This window comes from Microcaecilia unicolor, chromosome 5, assembly GCF_901765095.1.
Source record: "Microcaecilia unicolor chromosome 5, aMicUni1.1, whole genome shotgun sequence".
Taxonomy (NCBI): domain Eukaryota; kingdom Metazoa; phylum Chordata; class Amphibia; order Gymnophiona; family Siphonopidae; genus Microcaecilia; species Microcaecilia unicolor.
Window position 1 is genome coordinate 117,638,709 of NC_044035.1, and position 15,166 is coordinate 117,653,874.

The 15,166-nt window shown below is 42.8% G+C and overlaps 1 protein-coding gene and 1 long non-coding RNA gene across 3 annotated transcripts in view; one reads left to right on the forward strand and one right to left on the reverse strand.

Annotated features, from left to right (window-relative positions):
• Positions 1 to 15,166, forward strand: part of LRMDA (leucine rich melanocyte differentiation associated) — a 2,054,983-nt gene that overhangs the window by 1,750,353 nt on the left and 289,464 nt on the right. The gene's annotated exons all lie outside the window — the stretch shown is intronic.
• Positions 1 to 15,166, reverse strand: part of LOC115470234 — a 102,095-nt gene that overhangs the window by 67,786 nt on the left and 19,143 nt on the right. The window contains exon 2 of one of the 2 annotated variants that reach the window (XR_003942144.1): positions 11,747 to 11,818. The exons of the other annotated variant lie outside the window; for it this stretch is intronic. This is a non-coding gene — a long non-coding RNA (uncharacterized LOC115470234). The remainder of the gene's footprint in view (positions 1 to 11,746; positions 11,819 to 15,166) is intronic. 2 annotated transcript variants of the gene reach the window in all.

A 15,166-nucleotide genomic window follows, 5' to 3' on the forward strand; every position in this document is an offset into this window, starting at 1 on the left:
CCCACTGTCAGTTGGTGTACCTCAGGGATCTGTCCTGGGACCTTTTCTTTTCTCCATCTATACTTCTTCTCTTGGTATTCGGATCTCATCCCATGGTTTTCAGTATCATCTTTACACTAATGACTCCCAGATCTACCTCTCCACACCAGAAATCTCAGCAGGAATCCAGGCCAAAGTATCAGCCTGCCTTTCTGATGTTGCTGCCTGGATGTCTCACTGCCATCTGAAACTAAACATGGCCAAGACTAAGCTTCTTATCATTCTCCCTAAACCACCTTTCCTCTTCCTCCATTCTCTATTTCTGTGGATAACACTCTCATCCGCTCATAACCTTGGGGTCATCTTCGACTTCTCTCTCTCCTTCTCTGCACATATTCAGCAGACTGCTAAAATCTGTCATTTCTTTCTCTATAATGTCACCAAAATTTACCCTTTTCTTTCTGAGCACACTACCAGAACCCTTAGCCACACTCTTACCACCTCCCCCTTAGCCATCTCGCTCCTCTTCAATCTGTTCAAAATTCTGCTGCCCGACTTATATTCCACCAGTGTCGCCATGCTCATATTAGCCCTCTCCTCAAGTCACTTCACTGGCTTCCTATCCATTTCCGCATACAGTTCAAACTCCTCTTATTGACTTATAAGTGCATTCACTCTGCAGCTCCTCAGTACCTCTCCACTCTCATCTCTCCCTACACTCCTCCTCAGGAACTCCGATCACTGGGTATATCTCTCTTATCTGCACCCTTCTCCTCCACCGCTAACTCCAGACTCTGATCCTTTTATCTTGCTGCACCATATGCCTGGAATAGACTTCCTGGGCTGGTACGTCAAACTCCATCTCTGGCCGTCTTCAAATCTAGGCTAAAAGCCCACCTTTTTGATACTCCTTTTAACTCCTAACCCTTACTCACTTGTTCAGTACCCTTATTTTATCATCCCCACCTTAGTAATTCCCTTATCTCTTATTTGTCCTGCTTTTCTGTCCTAATTAGATTGTAAGCTCTGTCGAGCAGGGACTGTCTCTTTATGTTCAAGTGTACAGCGCTGCGTATGTCTAGTAGTGCTATAGAAATGCTAAGTAGTAGTAGTAGTAGTCTAAAATATTAATAGGTCAAAACAGGTACAGAAATGTTTATGTTGTAAAATAATGACCTGGCTTGGCCACAGTTGGAAACAGTATACTGTGCTAGGTGGACCATTGGTCTGACCCACTATGACTATTCTTATATTCTTAACCTAGTATCACTTTCAGGGGGTTGGGGAGGGGAGAACTACATAAAATACTGCAGGATTAAGGGGCAACTCCCCTAATCCTTCCAGTAGACTGCTGCAAGATAGGAGCACTTTTGTGAAACCTGGATGTCCTAGGTAGCAGGTGTAAATCCCCACATCGATCTGTGAGAACATAGACATGCATTCCCCTTCTGACATAGAGAATAAATGTTCCCACCTAGTCCCACCCAAAACACGCCCAGACCATGCCCTCTTGCCATTTGCACATTCTTCAGTTTTAGATGTTTACACCCCAGTTTTACAAAATCATATATAAACGTTTAGCAAAATAAATGTTTATGTCTGTTTATGCACATTCAAAATGCAAATGGTGCTTCTAAAATAAGCACCCTATTAAATAGGGTGATAACTTTTTCATGGGAATAGTCAACCTTTTCTTTTGAAAACTGTGTTATCACTTTTTAGAACATAGAGCTTGTGATAGTCCTTGAAGATCTCCCATTCAAATGACCATAGATTTGACCCAGTTTAGCTTCTGAGCTGAAAGTATTATGGCACTCTGACTGTGCATTATCTTTATCTGTGCTGTAGATAATAAACAATTCTATCCAGTGATAGATCTTACAAAGCTATTTACCTTCAGCCCCATATCCTTCTGGAAGCTTCCTAACATTGACCTGAATATTTTACAAAAAGTTCTTGTGGTCTTTCTCATGAAAAAAGCACTTCAGCAATTATCTGAAGTTTCTTTCAGTCCCAGATGTCAGTAATCAAATTTCACATAAATATATTTTGTGTAAATCTGTCAGCACCCTGTCTTCATTCAGTTTCTTCAAAGATATTAGTCTGTCTTTGAGTTCATGACAAAGTTAAAAATTATTCATTAAACTGACCTGCAGTATATTCAGTAACTGGAAAATTGCCTCACAGTTCTATTTGGTTTGTAGATGTGATCATGAGTAAATTTTTAACTTAATTAATTGGCCGTTTCTGTTGACAAGAAATTTATGTGGTAATAATTTGCTCGAAATAGATGCCGACTGTAGGAAATGAGATATTCATCATAGGCTTGTGTTCCACCAGCTGCACAGCGGCTATTATGAAAGTATTTCAGCCTGCAACAACCCCACTGTTTGTGCAGTCAGGATTATATATACCCACGATCCATTGCCTGCCTGAGAGGCGCTCATGGAGGTCTATGATAACAAAGACTTTGTGATTTATAGCTTGCTGTGAAAGCAAGGCTTGATGAGATTAAACAATTTCATAGCACAAGTGTTTCTCAAGACCTGATTTGTAGTTGCAAGCTGATGGTAAATCACATTTATATATCTGAAAGCATTGCTCAGCAGAGGAGTGCAATTACAGTTTAAGACAGCTACTTTTTATTTAATTTTTATCCTGGTTTTGTCTTTTTTATATCCCCCTTCGTCTGCAAACCATTCACCTTCATAAGTCCTTTCCTGGTTAGAGGGCTATAGATTGAAGCCACCAGTGCTCCTTTTGTCATTTAAGCTTCCATGAAACAAAATGAAAGGCACTTCAGAGGGAATTATACTGGTTTATACTGGCTGGAAGCCGGTATGAGCAGCACTTCCTGATAAGCATTCACTGACATGTTTTGAAGTTAACTCTTTTCACATTTTCATTATTTTCTAATTGGGTAATGATACTCTGACTTTTAAAGTAAATAGTTAATTTATTAATTGGAGTGTACTGTGCACTTTGAAGGTAATTTTATAACAGGGTATCTAGAAACATCAGGCATATCAGCACATACACAGTGTCTGTTTTATAAAGGTAACATGTGTACCCTATGTGCCTTCATAAAACTACATCCCCCAAAACTGCCACAGAAAGTTACACCTACCCCAAGGTAGGAGTAACTTTGAGCACATATATGCCACAACGGATGAAATTCAAATTATGGGCTTGCGAGTGACGAATTTGAAAGCCCCCCCCCCCCCCACGATGAGTGGAGTATACCTCTGAAGGTGCAAGAGTTCTGCAAATGGATCTCCTCCTTCCTTAGAGTCCCCCACCCCCCACTGCTGATATTACTCCTGGGGGAATTCAGTGCACAATATTTAAAAATTCTGCATTGTCTATTTATAGCATTTTACACAGACTTTCCCCATAATAAGGCCTAAAATTCTCTCCTGTCTTTTCCCTCCTCGGCTCCAGCCTCCTTAGTTTCATCTCTCACTTCAACTGCAGTTCTCTCTCCCTCTAACTCCCAGCAAGACCCCTAATTCTACCCCCAAAGTCTTTTCTCACATGAATACCCCCACCTTTCATTCTCCCGTCACCCAGGAACTCATCCCCACTTATTGTTTCTTCTCCTCTCCCCCAGCTATCATTCTATCTCCTCCTGGCACACCCTCCCTATGGCATGCACTCAAGCGCGACTTTCCCACACACCACTGGCACAGTCTCAGCTTTCACTGCCCCCTTCCCTGAAATCTGGAGAAGAATGAAGTGAACCCCTGCACACTGGGTCACTTCCTTGTCCTCTACCGGCTTAGACCCAATTGGGTATGTGAACTCTGCAGCTCATATACACAGTTGGGTCTGTACCAGCAGAGGAGGAGGAAGTGACCCAATGTGCAGCAGTTCACTTCCTCCTCTTCCTCCTCCTCCTGCCATAGTTGCATAGTATCTCTGCGGGGGACTGGGAGAGAGCAGCAGATGCCGATAGCGTTGTAGAACTTTGCAGGGTGGGGAATTATATGCAAATTCTGCACTGCGTAGTTGTGCAGAATTCCCCCTGGAGTACTGATATGCCATTTTATAATACACATCCTGCCTATGATGTGCATATTCTTCACCTCAGTGTGCTGCTGCAGCTAAGAAAGCAAATAGAATGTTAGGTATAATTAAGAAAGGAATGGTAAAGAAAAATGAGGACATTATAATGCCTTTGTATTGCTCCATGGTGCGACCGCACCTCGAATATTCTTTGCAATTTTGGTCATAGCACCTCAAAAAAGATATAGTGGAATTAGAAAAGGTACACTGAAGGGCGACAAAAATGATAAAGAAAATGGGACAACTTCCCTATGAGGAAAGGCTAAAGCAGGTAGGGCTCTTCAGCTTGGAGAAAAGATGGCTGAGGGGAGATATGATAGAGGTCTATAAAATAATTAGTGGAATAGAATGGGTAAACGTGAATCGCTTGTTTACTGTTTCCAAAAATACTAGGACAAGGAGAAACGCAATGAAACTACAAAGTAGTAAATTTTAAATGATTCAGAGAAAATATTTCTTCACTCAGTGTGTAATTAAACTCTGGAATTCGTTGCCAGCGAATTTAGTAAAAGCAGTTAGCTTAGTGGGGTTTAATAAAGGTTTGGATAGCTTTGGACTTGGGGAAAATCTACTGCTTATTTCTAGAATAAGCAGCATAAAATGTATTGCACTGTTTTGGGATCTTGCCAGATACTTGTAACCTAGATTGGCCACTGTTGCAAACAGGATGCTGGGCTTGATGGAACTTCGGTCTGTCCCAGTGTGGCAATACTTATATACTTATGTACTTACAGTATGAGCACCTGCAGACATATCACATTAATATACATAGGTGCTATGATTTCTGAGTGCGCACTATTATGCTTATATGTGTATTTGAGAGCATAAAAGATTGTTTTTCATGCTCATGTTGCTTATAAAATCACTCGCTTTGAGACTAACTTTATAAAACATTTTCCACACATAGGGCCAGATGCACTAAACTTAACGAGCCATTAACGAGCAATTAGATTACCCTGGCATGCACTAAAGGCTTTTCCAAGCCATTTTCCGATGGCGGTAGCAGCTAACAAAAACGGAATGCAGATGAGCAATTTGTGTAGAAACCCTATTGTAATGAGATGCACTACCGTTTTCCGATTGCCTTAACACTGGAAAATCTAACGAGAGGTCTGTACTTCTCATCGGGGCTGCGCGGGATTGAAAACTTCAATAAATGTAACAAAAAAAATCGGGGGGGGGGGGGAGGGGGGAAACATCCAAGTGCTCGTCAGGGACATCCTTTATGGACGTCCTTCACCCGAAACAACGCCCAAGTGCTCATCAGGGGCGTCTTTTATGGACATTCTTCACTCAAAAAAAAACCCCACAACAAAACCTACCTTTAAGCTTTAGAGGTTATTATTAGCGCTCTGCTTCAAAAAAGGACATCCTTTTTGTACGTCTTTTCCCCGCAATGATAAAAACTTCCTTTTTGAATGTCCTTCTCTCAGCTGAGAGACCCAGAAGTCTCTGAGCCAATCACAATGCATTTAGCTAAACTAAATAAAAACTATTTTTTAACCCGTGGGTGCATGTGCCAAATTATCGCAGGACACCTGAGCGTACCCTATGGTAGTGCATTTTAACCTCGGTGACAAAAAAAAAAATGATCCTCTCCAGTTTTTGACCTCATAGGTGGATTATGTTGATATCTCTAGTGAGTCTTTAAAAGAAACATACAATCAGTAATTTTTAAAAAAGGTTTTAGTATCCTATTATACAATTATCCCTCAAACCGTGATGCTTTTTTATGTTCTGATACTCTACTAAAGTGGAATAATTTTTAATCAGTTTAATACGAGGAGGTGACTTTAGAATCGGCTATATAAGTGGGTGAGGAATTGTATACATGTAAAAATCTGTGATTTTAGAAAGGAAAACTATACATATAGTTTCCCATCTAACAGCCTTGCTCATTCATACAACCACCATGTATATTTACAACTGCTCTGGAAAGAGGCATAAACATCTATAGGTATGTTTACCAGGAGGGGCATAATTGAACGTCGCCTGCGAAATAGATCGCCGGTGATCTATTTTGGCGGCGCCGCAACAGCTGGCCGGAACCGTATTATCGAAAAAAAAATGGACGGCCATCTTTTTTTTCGATAATACGGTTTAGCCCAGCCAAATGCCAGAGTTCGCCGGGTTTGAGATTGCCGGTTTTGTTTTTCAGCGATAATGGAAAAAAATGCCGTCCATCTCAAATCCGGTGAAATCCAAGGCATTTAGTCGTGGGAGGAGCCAGCATTTTTAGTGCACTGGTCCCCCTCACATGACAGGGCACCCTAGGGGGCGCTTCTAAAAATGTTTAAAAAATACAAAAAAAGCTCCCAGGTGCATAGCTCCCTTACCTTGGGTGCTGAGCCCCCCAAATCCTCCCCAAACCCACTCCCCACACCTCTATTCCATTATCATAGCCCTTATGGGTGAAGGGGGGCACTTACATGTGGGTACAGTGCGTTTTGGGGGGGGGGGGTTTGGAGGGTTCAACACTTAGCACCACAAGTGTAACAGGTGTGGGGGGGGGGGGGGTGGACCTGGGTCTGCCTGCCTGAAGTGCACTGCACCCATTAAAAACTGCTCCAGGGACTTGCATACTGCTGTCAGGGACCTGGGTATGACATTTGAGGCTGGCATAGAGGCTGGCAAAAGAGTGCTTTATTTTTATTTTTGTCATGTGGGAGGGGGTTGGTGACCACTGGGGGAGTACAGGGAGGTCACCCCCCCATTCCCTCCAGTGATCATCTGGTCAGTTGGGGCACCTTTTTGAGGCTTGGTCATGAAAATAAAAGGACCAAGTAAACTCGGCGAAATACTGCTTAACGCCGCTTTTTTTCCCATTATCCCATTCCCTGGCTACATATGAGGAAGCCTGCACTTAGCCTGCAAGGCAGAACATGCTACCTGATGTGAGCAGTGGCCCAGAGGTGGTAGTCATGCTACATACCATGACCCCTCCACCTCCCCCAGTTCTATTCCTGGAGAAATGATAGCTGTGGAGCTGTAAAAGCCCATCACTCAACTACCTCTAGCATGGCTTGGATGGGACCAGGCAGGGGCAGACTGACAGTGATCTAGGCCCCCAGGAAGAAGGGGTCATTGGGCCCCCCCCTCTACCATCTCCTACCTTTGTTTCTAGCACCCCCCCTGCACATTATAGATCCCGGACCTACCTTGAAGAGCCCTGGTGGTCTAGTGGCCTCCTTGGGAGGCAGGGAAGAACCCCACTCTTTCCTACCTACCGCTGTTTCTCTACTTGCAGCCACCGCCGCCGCTTCTTCTTAATGGCTGCTGAGATATCTTGCGGCAGTCTCATGGATCTCATGGTTCTCAGCAGCCATTTTGAAGGTGCAGTGATGACAGAGCAGTGTAGTGGGCAGGAAAGAGTGGGGTTCTTTTCTACCCATGAGGAAGCCACTAGACCTCAAAGTAGGCCCCAGGAGGGCCACTGAGGCTTGGTGGGCTGTAGTATGCAGGGGGAAGAGATGACAACTCGGGCACTGCCCGGTTGTCCTTATAGTCAGTGTGCTCCTGGGATCAGGATATTCAAAGACCACATTATATTTGTGACCAAGGCAGCATTAACCTATTGGTGGCTCCAAGACAAGGATTTATGAGGAGGCCTCTCCTTCCATAAATGAACCCCACAAATGCCTCCTTATACCCATAATTCTGACTGCTGAGGAAAACTAGCAGAAAGGGAAGCAGCAGGTAAGAAACATTGCACAACCCCCCCCCCCCCCCCAACAACAACAACAAAAACACTGCTCACATACTCCTCTTGCATCCTGCAGAGCTATCAAGTCACCTGGTTTCAGGAGGGAAACCTTTAGTCCTGGTTTTGAACTAACATCCTGAAGCTGTGTGATGTTTGAGAAATGGCAGGCAACTAATGCTTAAGGTCCAAATCCTGATGATGCAGTTGGCTTAATGCCAAGCAAAACATGGTCTCTGTTGGCTGCAGATCTGGGAATAAGATCTGATAACAAATTAGCTAAGTTCGCTTTTACCTTAATTCAATTTCCAGTGTTAGTTTAAGGGATAAAAGATAAATAGTTTAAACATTATTGTAAAATGAATAATATTTCTGTAAGACTGATGAGGAGGCAAGGCAAGCCTTGAGCAGAATGGCTCATGTGAAAAAAGTCGCCACTGAGGTCAATTATCACAAGAAGTTGCAACAGTGAGTGCTGAGTGTGCTAACAGAAAAAATGAAATCAGAGTGGCAGATCCCATAATTTATGAGGATAGGATTGTCAGAAATCTTGGACTGGCCTAAAGTCTCCCTCCTTGAACTATATAAATTTGTAGCTCTGCATGATGGGGGCCATCTATATGGCCGGCGCCGCAAAGTGCTGTCCCAAACCGTATTATCGAAAAAGATGGCCGGCCATCTTTCGTTTCGATAATACGGTTGGGGCCGGCCAAATGTCAGAGATGGCCGGGTTTGAGATGGCTGGTATCGGTTTTCGCCGATAATGGAAACCGATGCTGGCCATCTCAAACCCGGCCAAATTCAAGGCATTTGGTCGTGGGAGGAGCCAGCATTTGTAGTGCACTGGTTCCCCTCACATGCCAGGACACCAACCGGGCACCCTAGGGAGCACTGCAGTGGACTTCACAAATTGCTCCCAGGTGCATCCGTCCCTTACCTTGTGCGCTGAGCCCCCCAAATCCCCCCCCAAAACCTACTCCCCACAACTATACACCATTACCATAGTCCTTATGGTTTTCGGGGGGTTTGCAGGGCTCCCATTTACCACCACAAGTGTAACAGGTAGGGGGGATGGGCCTGGGTCCACCTGCCTGAAGTGCACTGCATCCACTAAAAACTGCTGCATCGACCTGCATACTGCTGTGATGGAGCTGGGTATGACATTTGAGGCTGGCATAGAGGCTGGCGAAAAAATGATTTTTTTTTTTTTTTGGGTGGGAGGGGGTTGTTGACCACTGAGGAAGTAAGTGGAGGTGATCCTCGATTCCCTCCAGTGGTCATCTGCTCAGTTGGGGCACTTTTTTGAGGCTTGGTCCTAAAAATAAATGGACCAAGTAAAGCCGGCGAAGTGCTCGTCAGAGCCGGTCTTCTTTTTCCATTATCGGCTGAAACTGGCCATCTCATAACCACGCCTCCGTCCCGCCTTGTATACCCTGCCGAAACACCCCCTTGAATTTTGGCCAGCTCTGTGACGGAAAGCAGTTGAAGCCGACGAAAATTGACTTTCGATTATACCGATTTCGTCGGCTTCAGGAGATGGCCGGCCATCTCCCGATTTGTGTCGGAAGATCGCTGGCTTCTCGTTCGAAAATAAGCATGTTTGTCTCATTAATCCATGCTTTTGAATATGCTCTGTAATTTTGTTCTTAATAATAGTCTCTACCATATTGCCCGGCACCGACGTCAGACTCACCAGTCTATAATTTCCCGGATCTCCTCTGGAACCTTTTTAAAAAAGCGGTGTTACATTGGCCACCCTCCAATCTTCCGGTACCATGCTCGATTTTAAGGATAAATTACATATTACTAACAATAGTTCCGCATGCTCATTTTTCAGCTCTATCAGTACTCTGGGATGAATACCATCCGGTCCAGGAGATTTGCTACTCTTCAGTTTGTAGAACTGCCCCATTACATCCTCCAGGTTTACAGAGAATTCATTAAGTTTCTCTGACTCGTCAGCTTCGAATACCATTTCCACACTGGTATCCCACCCAAATCTTCCTCGGTGAACACCAAAGCAAGGAATTCATGTAATCTCTCCGCTACGGCTTTGTCTTCCCTGATTGCCCCTTTTACTCCTCGGTCATTTAGCGGTCCAACCGATTCTTTTGCCGGCTTCCTGCTTTTAATATACTTAATAAAAATTTTACTATGTGTTTTGGCCTCCAACACAATCTTTTTTTCGAAGTCCCTCTTAGCCTTCCTTATCAACGCTTTGCATTTGACTTGACATTCCTTATGCTATTTCTTATTGTTTTCAGTCGGTTCCTTCTTCCATTTTCTGAATGATTTTCTTTTATTTACCAAATATTTAATTTAAGTGAAACTTTATTAAGAAAAAACCCAGAGAAAATTCCCTATTTATTATAATACAAATAAATTGAAGAAAAAGAAGAATAAAGGAAAAAAGAAAAGAAAAGGAACTTTTCACAGATTTGTTTGGAGAGAACCAAATGAGGAAAACATTATAATGTATAAAGCTTAACATGCATTAAATCTGTACCATATTACAAATTCTATTCCCAACCTTATTTTAAGGATATCAGACTGATTCCAACTTTTTTAGACCAACTAAAGCACTTAATTGTTCTGGTTGGAAAAACACATATTTTAACCCTGAATATTTAATTACACATTTACATGGATAATTAAGATAGAAAGAGGCCCCAATTGCTAGAGTCTCTCTTCTCAGGGCCAAAAAGGCTTTTCTTCTATCTTGAGTTTATTTTGTAATGTCTGGGTACATTCATATCTTTTTACCATAAAACATAATATGTGCTTTCTTGAAGTATAGGCGCTTAACCGCTTCTAGATCCAGTTCAAATATAAAGGAAACTAATAGTACATAGTGTCATTCTTTCAGAATCTTCTGAAATAGATGATTCTAATATTTTATTTATTTATTTATTACATTTGTATCCCACCTTTTCCCACTTATTAGTAGGCTCAAAGTGGCTTACATAGTTCCGGAGTTAAATTCAGGTTTTCGTTTTTATCTTTTAAATATTCTTGAGGGTCCTTTTCCAAAAACTCCTCTGGGTTCTTTTTAGGCTGTACCTAGAAGACCTTAGGAAATTGGAAGACTGGGCATCCAAATAGCAGATGGAATTTAATGTGGACAGTTGCAAAGTGATGCATACTGGGAAGAATAATCCAAGTAATAGTAACTTGGTGCTAAGGTCCACCTTAGGAGTCAGCACCCAAGTAAAAGATCTAGGTGTCATTGTAGACAAAGCACAGAAATCTTCTGCCCAGTGTGTGGTAGTAGCAAAAAAAACAAAAAAAACCAAAACAAAACAGGATGCTAGGAATTATTAGGAAAGGGATGGAACATAAGACAAAGAATATTATAATGCCTCCGTACCATTCCATGGTGCAACCTCATCTTGAGTATTATATGCAATTCTGGTCACTGTATCTGGTCACTGAATGATAAAGGGGATGGAACACCTGTCATATGAGGAAAGGCTAAAGAGATGAGGGCTCTTCAGCTTGGAAAAGATATGGGTGAGGGGGGATGTGATAGAGATCTAGAAAATCCTGAGTGACATAGAACAGGTAAAAGTGAACTGGTTTTCTAGTCTTTCAAAAAGTACAAAGACTAGGGAACACACAATGAAGGTAGTGGTAATATTTTTAAAATTAATAGGAGGAAATATTTTTTCACTCAGCAAATAGTTAAGCTCTAGAACTTATTGCGGTTGGCATATCTGGATTTAAAAAAGGTTTGGACAAGCTCCTGGAAGAAAAGTCCATAATTTGCTATTGAGATAGACATGGGGAAAGCTATTGCTTGCCTTGAGATTGGTAGCATGGAATGTTGCTACTATTTGGGATTGGGCCAGATATTTGTGTCCTGGATTGGCCACTGTTGGAAGCAGGATAGTGGATTAGATAGACCACTGGCCTGATTCAGTATGGCTATTCTTATGTTCTTATGTTAAGATGCCAAATGTCCTTTCTATCACAACTCTGGTTTTCCTGTGTGTCTCATTGTACTTCTTTTCAGGTGGCCCTGGGGGTTGACAGTGGGCATCAGCAGTGAGGTTCATAGAGGACAGACTCTGTCAGCTGCAGGGAAGACAGCAAAAGGGATATTAGTGAATATTTACCTACTGTTTTTGTGGATAGCAATGTCACATAATTGGTGGCACCTGAGTCTTTCAGGACAGGTTGTGGCATATGGGGTGATTCACTTGTGGAAAGAGAGAGATGGCTTGTTAGAGATTATAAGATTTCAAACCCTCCAAAGTACTGTGGCATGCGTATTATGTCATGCCTGAAAAGGTGATCATATCACCCTGCTCCTTCGGAGACTCCATTGGCTCCTGGTAAAGCATAGGATTAAATTCAAAACACTTAAACTCGCATTTAAGGCACTCCGATCTGGATTACCTATCTTTCAAAATTAACAATTCCTTATACCTCTGTTTGCCTTCTTCGTTCTATCAATGATCATAAAATTGTCTTACCCAGTCCATCTCAGGCCTACTGGGAGTCAACAAGAAAAAGTGCCTTTTATTTTATGGTTCCATTTGCCCCTTGCAATTTGTGTAGAAACATCTTAAATTTTTTTTTTAATTAGTCTAAAAATCCATTTCTGCATGGAAGCTTTTAGTAATTGATCTCAATTCCCTGCTGGATGAAAAGTGAAATGCTGCTGGTTACTGCCAAAATGTTTAAGGGGCCCTTTTACTAAGCCGCGTAGGCGCCTACCTGCGCCCAACATGCGTCAATTTTGAGTTACCAGAAGGCTATTGGGCGGCCCTTGCGGGAATTTCATTTTTGACGTGCGTCCGCTAGGTAATCAACATTCTATGTGCATAGACCTTTGCCGCATGGTTACCGCATGAGACCTTACCACTAGGTCAAAGGTCTCAGAACTACAATGGACGCTGAAAAATGTTTCTACTTCTGCTCCAAACACACTACCGCAGGCCATTTTTCAGAATGCCTTTGTAAAAGGGCCTCTAAATGTTTTCTTGTTACGAATGATTTGCTTTCCTATATTTACTCTGGAATTCCTTTCTAAAATTTTGTTTTTATTGTACATCGCCGTGAATTACTTTGTAAAAATGTGATTCAACAAATTAGAATAAATCATAAACCATTTAAGGTGGGTGTGCTTAGCTCACCTAACAGTCACCCCCTGGTGATCTAGCAACTCTGACATATTCATGTATTTTCAGATTGAGACACCTGATGGCATTGTGATTAGATCCTAGGTAGCATGCACATACATCAGTTATGATATTTGAGGCATTGCAGAGCACCTGCATATTTAGGAAATGGTAGAACTTTCAGTTTCTTCTAGATTGCCTCCTTCTCTGCAGGTGGTCTTATGGCTTTGTGGGTGCAGTCTGTTGCTCTGAACACAGAGGGGAAGCATGTCAGCTGATTGAAGTCCATCATGGTTTGGTGTTGCTCTGCCTCTTGCTCAGGGAAGTGAATATATTCAGGTTTATTTTCGAAAGAGAAGGGCGCCCATCTTCTAACACAAATCGAGAGATGGGCGTTCTTCTCTCAGGGTCACCCAAATTGGCATAATCGAAAGCCGATTTTGGACGTCCTCAACTTCTTTCCGTTGCGGAGACAACCAAGTTCACGGGGGCATGTCGGCACCATAGCAAAGGCAGGACTGGGGCATGATTAAGAGATGGGCGTCCTTGGCCGATAATGGAAAAAAGAAGGGCGTCCCTGACGAGCACTTGGCCGACTTTACTTGGTCCATTTTTTCTTGCGACCAAGCCGTGAAAAGGTGCCGAACTAACCAGATGACCACCGGAGGGAATTGGGGATGACCTCCCCTTACTCCCTCAGTGGTCACCAACCCACTCCCACCCTCAAAAAAAACTTTAAAAATATTTTTTGCCAGCCTTTATGCCAGCCAGAAATGTCATACCCAGCTCCATGACAGCAGTATGCAGGTCCCTGGAGTAGTTGTAGTGGGTGCAGTGCCAGGCGGACCCAAGCCCATACCCACCTACCTGTTACACTTGTGGTGGTAAATGTGGGCCCTTCAAAACCCACCACAAACCCACTGTACCCACATGTAGGTGCCCCCCTTCACCGCTTAGGGCTATGGTAGTGTTGTACAGTTGTGGGGAGTGGGTCTTGAGGGGGTTTGGGGGGCTCAGCATACAAGGTAAGGGAGCTTTGCACCTGGGAGCAATTTCTGAAGTCCACTGCAGTGCCCCCTAGGGTGCCCGGTTGATGTCCTGGCATGTCAGGGGGACCAGTGCACTACGAATTCTGGCTCCTCCCATGACCAAAGGGCTTGGATTTGGTCGTTTTTAAGATGGGCATTCTCGGTTTCCATTATGGCTGAAAACCGGGGATGACCATCTCTAAGGTCGACCATCTCAACATTTAGGTCGACCATCTCTAAGGTCAACCTAAATGTTGAGATTTGGGCGTCCCCAACCGTATTATCGAAATGAAAGATGGATGCCCATCTTGTTTCGATAATATGGGTTTTCCCGCCCTTTTGTGGGGCCATTCTGCGAGGACGCCCTCATGAAAACTTGGGTGCCCCGTTCGATTATGCCCCTCATTGTCTGTCTCTCTGGAGAAAGACCTATAAAAACTGAAAATTTCAGCATGAGGTGGCTTGTTAGCTAATACCAGCTGTGATCCTGAGGGGTGTCAGGAAAGATCCTGTGTCAAAGTCTAGAGCTCTCGTGACCTTCAGGTGGACCGGCAGGGCTTGTCCATTCCACATTGTAGACTCTAGGTCTTCCTCCAGCTGGTTGCACTGGTGTACTATTGTCTGCTTATCAAATCTGAACCTGACATAGCTCTTATATCATGTCTATGAGCTATGTTATATGCCTGTATACCCTCTGCATAGGAGGTCTCTTTTTTCTCCTTGTTGAATTTATTTAATACATTTTTATTCCATCTATTTTCCTGGACAGATTTTAAAATATGCAAAATAGATAGATAGATAGAGATATGGATAGATTGATTCATCAAACCATAAGATCTATTCAAATTACTGTAAAGGCCCGAATAAGTATGCTTTCAAATGCTTTTTAAGTGCATTAACCATAGGAATTACTCTCAGCTCCATTGGCAGTTTATTCCACTCCTGAGGACCAACTACAGAGGAGGCTCCCAACTACTTGTCAGCAAAATGAGTTTTATATCTTGCTGGCAGTGCCGAGAGCCCCATATCATGAGACTGTAGACAAATATTCATTATTTCTGAAAAATAATAAAATCCTATTTTCTGCAATGTGTTGAATATTAACAAAACCATTTAAAATTGTATTCTAAAATAGATAGGCAACCAGTATAGACTCATCAAAGTTGGTGACATAAGTTCTTTCTTAGAGATCTCTGCAACAAACCTAGCTGCTGCATTCTATGCTAACTGCATTAATCTACATTGATTTTGAGCGCATCCCAAATAAAAAA